The following is a 6,268-nucleotide window of genomic DNA, read 5'->3' as shown; positions in this document are numbered from 1 at the left end:
CCTCGTCCACTCTGCTGATCGTCAGCTGCATCCTGTGGAAGACATGCCGCCGGTGGTTGCGGGTCACCTGGCCCAGCCCGCCGTCCCCATGAGGGGCTCAGGTAAGCCACTCAAGGACCACAATGACAGGGAGGATCCATTTCTCTTTTACTCTTAGTCTCCTTGTGCAAAATGCTTGGGGAAAACCCTGTCACATCTGTATGGCCCAAAGGTATGGCATTTAGGTGTGACATTAAGAGGAGAAACTCTCCTTACTGTCTTGAAGCAACAGGGAAGATGTGCTCAGCTGGACAAAGCCTCACAGAGGCCACAATCGTGGGGCGGGGCCGCACAGCCTCCCTTGCCCTTGGCCAGGTTCTGTCAGACGTTACTGACCAACCCCTCGGGTCCAGGAAGTTCATTCTGCCACCCCGAAACTGTGGCCCTGAGTGAGTGTGGGCCAAGGCTGCCCTTGGCCACACACTGCCTCCCCCTGCCTCCTTGGGGCCCCCTGGGTCTGTGGGGCCCCACAGGGAAACTTTCCAAGGAGCAGAAAGTCTCCCCCAGGCAGTGGATGGGCACACTCCTGATTTCACCCCAGACTCACATTTTCCAGGGCTCACAGTCCTTAGAATTGTCCACTTCTCCTATCTTAAAGTAGTCACATTACCTGTGCTTTGCTGAGGTAAGAGAGTTTCAGGAGGAGGCTCTCACATAGCCAATAAAAAAAAAAAAGTCCAGAATTCTCACCATTGCCCAAGATCTCAGGATGTTAGTTCTGATTGTCTGCCAGCCACAAGGTTCATGGCTTCTTCCACTCTTCCAATGGTACTCAAATGTCTACCATGTACCAGGCATTACAAGGGCTGAGTTTATAATGAATGAGACCCAGAACTAGTAAGCTAGTGGTTAGAACCGAACAATGACATCAGAGCATGAGAAGTGATGGGGTACTGGTCTGTGGGAGCACAGAGAAAGAACAACTAACTGGTCACAAGAGGAGGGTTAGGGAAAACTTTCAAGAAGTGGTGTCTAGGCTGGGCGTGGTGGCTCACGCCTATAATCCTAGCACTCTGGGAGGCCGAGACGGGCAGATCGTTTGAGCTCAGGAGTTCGAGACCAGCCTGAGCAAGAGCAAGACCTCGTCTCTACTAAAAAAAAATAGAAAGAAATTAGCTGGACAACTGAAAAAAATAATATATATATATATATAAATTAGTTGGGCATGGTGGCGCATGCCTGTAGTCCCAGCTACTCAGGAGGCTGAGGCAGGAGGATCACTTGAGCCCAGGAATGTGAGGTTGCTGTGAGCTAGGCTGACGCTACAGCACTCTAGCCCGAGCAACAGAGTGAGATTCTGTCTCAAAAAAAGAAAAAAGTGGTGTCTAAACCAAGACCTGAAGGATGACTAGGAGCCTGCTGGAAGGAAAAAGCAAAAGGATAGTCCAGGAACAGAAAAAACAGAAAGGGCAGTGTAGGGGTTATATCAAACTATGGCCCACTGCCTGGTTTTGTAAATAAAGTTTTATTGAAACACAGCCACATCCAATCATTTATGTATTGTCTCTGGCTGCTTTTGCTCTGCACAGCAGAGTAGTTGCAAAGGAAACGCTATGGATTACAAAGCAAAAATATATATATTGACTATCTGGCCCTTGACAGAAAACATCTGCTGACCCCTAGAGGTTAGAGAGCTCATGCTGCCTTTTAGGAAACTAGCTGCAAGGCAGGGGTGGGAAATAAGCAGTAGGCAGCTCACAGCTAGCTTTTCCTGTAGCCATAGAGGACTGATCCAGAGTACATGCACCTGATTTAAACTGAGCTAATCAGATCCTCTCTTCCCAGGAATTTGGAATGTGGGATGTTAGACCCAGAAATGGAGCTGAGTCACATTAATGTCTGTGAACCTCTGCCACTCAGGCCTTCGAGCTGCCCTGCTCCTTCCCCAGACTGGTCAATCAACAATTCCTTTGACTCAGAAGGCCCTTGCAACCAATTCTCCTAAGTTTTAATTTTCAATTGCCCTCAGTCATTTTCTGTTACTTTCAAGGGAAAAAAAAACACTTTTCGGGCCGGGCGCTGTGGCTCACGCCTGTAATCCTAGCTCTTGGGAGGCCGAGGCGGGCGGATTGCTCGAGGTCAGGAGTTCAAAACCAGCCTGAGCAAGAGCGAGACCCCGTCTCTACTATAAATAGAAAGAAATTAATTGGCCAACTGATATTTATATAAAAAATTAGCCGGGCATGGTGGCTCATGCCTGTAGTCCCAGCTACCCGGGAGGCTGAGGCAGAAGGATCACTCGAGCCCAGGAGTTTGAGGTTGCTGTAAGCTAGGCTGACGCCACGGCACTCACTCTAGCCTGGGCAACAAAGCGAGACTCTGTCTCAAAAAAAAAAAAAAAAACACTTTTCATTTACTAAAAGTAAAGGAATGAAGAAAGATGAAGCTAGAGGAATATGGGCTTAGCGAAGTCCAATATAAATATAATGTGAGATGTATATATCATTTTAAACTTCCTAATAGCCACATAAAAAAGTAAAAGGAAATGAGTGAAATTAATTCTAACAATATATTTTATTTAACCCAATACCTGCAAAATATAATTTTTTCAGTATGTAGTCAGTATTTGTAAAAATTATAATGAAATCTTTTATAGTATTTTCTTATGGACTACATCTTTGAAATCTGGGGTGTATTTTCACTTTTAGCACATCTCAATTTGAACTAGCCACGTTTCAAGTGCCCCATGGATGCAGGAAGCTGGTGGCTAACTTAATGGACACACAGATTTAGACCCTCAGAGCTGTGCAGGACTGGCTTAAAAGTCCTAGCGTCATGCAGAAGGCATGATTCAAGCAAGGAACATGATCAAATTTTCATTTTAGGGCAATCACTCTGACTTCCACTGGAAGAATGGATGGGAGAGGAATTAAGGCTGTAGTTGGGGAGATGGGTTCAGGGGCAGTTGAAGATGATGTGAGAGATAGGAGATGATGGTAACTTGGACCCTTGGCTGTAGCAGCAGGATACTGAGAAGTAATTGAACTCAAGAGATGTTTAGAAGGCCGAGGCAACGTGGCTTATCATCATTGTTGCCCACGCACTAAAGCCATCACCTGCATACCTTAGTACATTTCCTCCCCACCATCTCAAATATCTTCCCTTTGTCTCTCTGGCAAGCAAAAAAGCAAATCCTCCTAAATCTTTGAGGCATAGTCCATGGTAGTTACACACACAAAGGGGTTCACAGTAGGGGATCAACAAATAAATGTTTCTTTCTTCCTCAAGAAAGTCTTCTCTTAAAGCTTGAAATGTAAGCCACTGAAATTTTGGGATTGTTTGTTGTTGCAGCACCACTTAGCTTATTCTGACTTACATAGTTAGAAGAAAGGACATTAACAGGGAGAGAAATAATGCAAAATGTAGGATTAATAGGTTGCAGTTCCTGGTGTTGAAGGACTGTTGGAGTCAGAATATGAGAAAGAATAACTGGAAACACAAAGTGATAATGAGAGAATTAGATTCATGGCATGGTCTAGGGTATGACCATGGGAGTGAGTGGCCGAGGACAGAGCTTTGAAGGAAGTCAAGAAACTGAGAAGACAGAGTATTGGAAGGATCTTCTCTCTGTGTGTATTTACATTCTCAAAGATTAAGACAGTTAAGCAATGTTAGAGATAGTGACATCCAGAAGCTAAAAATCTTATTGATTCTTCCCTGCAGCCAAATTATGTACACCATGAAGACAGGGACTTTTGTGTTCACTTTTCTCCTCCCAGTGCCTGAAACAATGCCCAACACAGAGAAGGCACTTAGTAAATATTTGCTAAATGAATGACTGGATGAATAGAATGGTCTACCATATACTTTGACAAGTAAATCTAACTCAGGGAAGAGAGTTCCCTCTAGCTCTTGCTCAATTCTATTTTTCTGCATTATTTCTTTCACAGTGACTATTTTCTTTGTCCAACCTGAGTCTGTTTTGTTGATCTATCTTGTTGTTGCCAGAAATCTCAAGGAGCTACTTTTTAAACTCATCCCCTGTGACCTGCCTGCTGGCAGCTCTAGCAAATACCAACCCCCATGTTACCAAACACTGGCACTGCTCTCTCCTCTACCTTCTCCCTTGTTCCCACATCCAATTCCATTGCCAAACGTCTTCCATTCTTTTTCCAGACATATCTCAAATTCATCCCCTGCTCTTCACCCTCACATCCGCTGCTCAATTCAGGTTCTTATCATCAAACAGATGGCCTACAGCAACAATCTCCTAATTTTCTTGCTTTCTCTCGCTGCTGCTAATCCCTCTGTGTCAGTTATCTGTTGTTGCACCAAAAATTACCTTAAAATTAGGTAAAACTTAAAACCACTAACATTTATTATCTCAGTCTGGGTGTGGTTCAGCTGGGTCCTCTGGCTCAGGGCCTCTCACATGGCTGCAGTCAGGGCTGTGGTCATTCCAAAGCTTGCCTGGGGGAGGATCCAATTCCAAGCTCACACAGCTGTTAGAAGGCCTCAAGTCCTTGCTGGACATTGATCAGAGTCTTCAGTTCTTTGACAAGCAAGGCAGACAGAAGCCACAGCCTTTTTGTAATTTAGTCTCATAAATGACAACCCATCACTTTTAACATATTCTATACATTGGAATAGAATCAATAAACCCAGTCCATGCTCAAGGGGACAGAATTATCCATGGTATGAATACTGAGGTGTGGGATCACTGAGAATGTCTTAGAGACTGCCTAACACGCCCTCTTCATTGCCTCCTCGTGTGTCATATAAAGTGCAAAGCTGACCTCCTCTCTTGCTTGCTCAGAAATTCTGATGACCTGCTGATACCTCCACAATATAACCCTTCATATGTCCTCAAACTCCATTGCATTCTCATCTTCCATCCTGTACTCTAGTTCTCAAGAAAGGGCTCTGAATCATCACACTACTATCGCCCTGTACACGCCATTACCTTGGTCTGGAATGCTCCCCTCAACCTTCCCATTTCTACTTGGCCAGCTTCTACTCACACATCAAGACCCGCTGCTTCTGCCAAGTCTGTCCTAATCCTAGCAGGCAGTTTTGTCCATCCCTAATCAGACCTCCCTTGGCGGCCTGTGCTTTCCACTAACACAGCTCTTACCAGATCAAATCACAATTATCTCCACTTATATATCTCACAGGATCTTGAATTTATAATAACGTTCAGAAGTTGATTTTCCATCAATGGGCTTAGCAGGACATGGATCTTGTAGCCATCCATTCTGACTTCTCCCAGAAGCTTTGCCCCTGGACTAAGGGACAAGTTATGGAACCTCACCAACTTCATTAGAGTTATTAAAACGCCCAGACAGCAGCCATTTGGTAATAGGGTGCTACTAAATACACATGGTGCTATAAAGACAATTATGGTCATCACAGACTTCCTTTAAACACAGGAAGAGAGCTGGATGGGTATAGTGATTGAGAGGTCCCTCAGCTTAGGCACAGACACTTCTCAACCTGCCTCCACTAGGTGCTATCTGTTCTAAGTTACTTCATATCTAAGCCTCAATTTCCTAATTTGTAAATGGAAATAACTTATGTGGTTACTATGCCAGGTGATGTTCTGAGTGTTTTTTAAATGTTATTTATTTAATCCTTAAAACAATGGTATAAGGTAGGTGCTATTATCCCATTGCTTTACAGACACAGAAACTGGGCAGAGAGTTACTGGGGCCAGGATACACAGCTAATAACCGGCAGAGCCATAGGCAGTGAGGAGTCGGAGTCCGTGTCATAACATTCACCTCACAGGCTTGGGTGGATTACATGAATAAAGCGTGAGGGCTAAGGGAGGACAGCAGGTGCTCTTAATTTTAAAATGTAAAACTCCTCGCCCTGGAAACCAAGAATTCTTACAAAGCCCCTCATTTTCTGCGTGAACTCAGCAGGTGTCTTCTCTCGGATATGAAATGAATGGGTGAGGAGAACACCGGAGACTAGTCTTCCTAGAACCGCACAGCTTTCCGATTCTTTCATTCGGATTCTCCCTAAGTGAAAGAGGAAGTGGCTGATAAGCAAAGGAGCCCGCTTCCGGCGTTACTGGGCCCTTCTAGCCCGGCGGAGAGCAGATCGCCCCCTTCCCAGGCCGCCTCCGTCCCGGGTTGACCCCTTTCCCGTGGGAGCCCCGCCCTCGGCGAAGGTTCGGTTTTCCATTGGTGACGGCTGAGGAGGCGGACCTGCGTCTTTCCGTCTTTCAACCAATGGACTCCGCCGTTTCTTATCACTGTTTGGTAAAGTCGGTCCCTCCTCCGAG

The sequence above is a fragment of the Microcebus murinus genome, chromosome 2 (genome assembly GCF_040939455.1).
Source record: "Microcebus murinus isolate Inina chromosome 2, M.murinus_Inina_mat1.0, whole genome shotgun sequence".
Taxonomy (NCBI): domain Eukaryota; kingdom Metazoa; phylum Chordata; class Mammalia; order Primates; family Cheirogaleidae; genus Microcebus; species Microcebus murinus.
The sequence above is the reverse complement of the archived record's forward strand: the minus strand, read 5'-3'. Positions refer to the sequence as shown.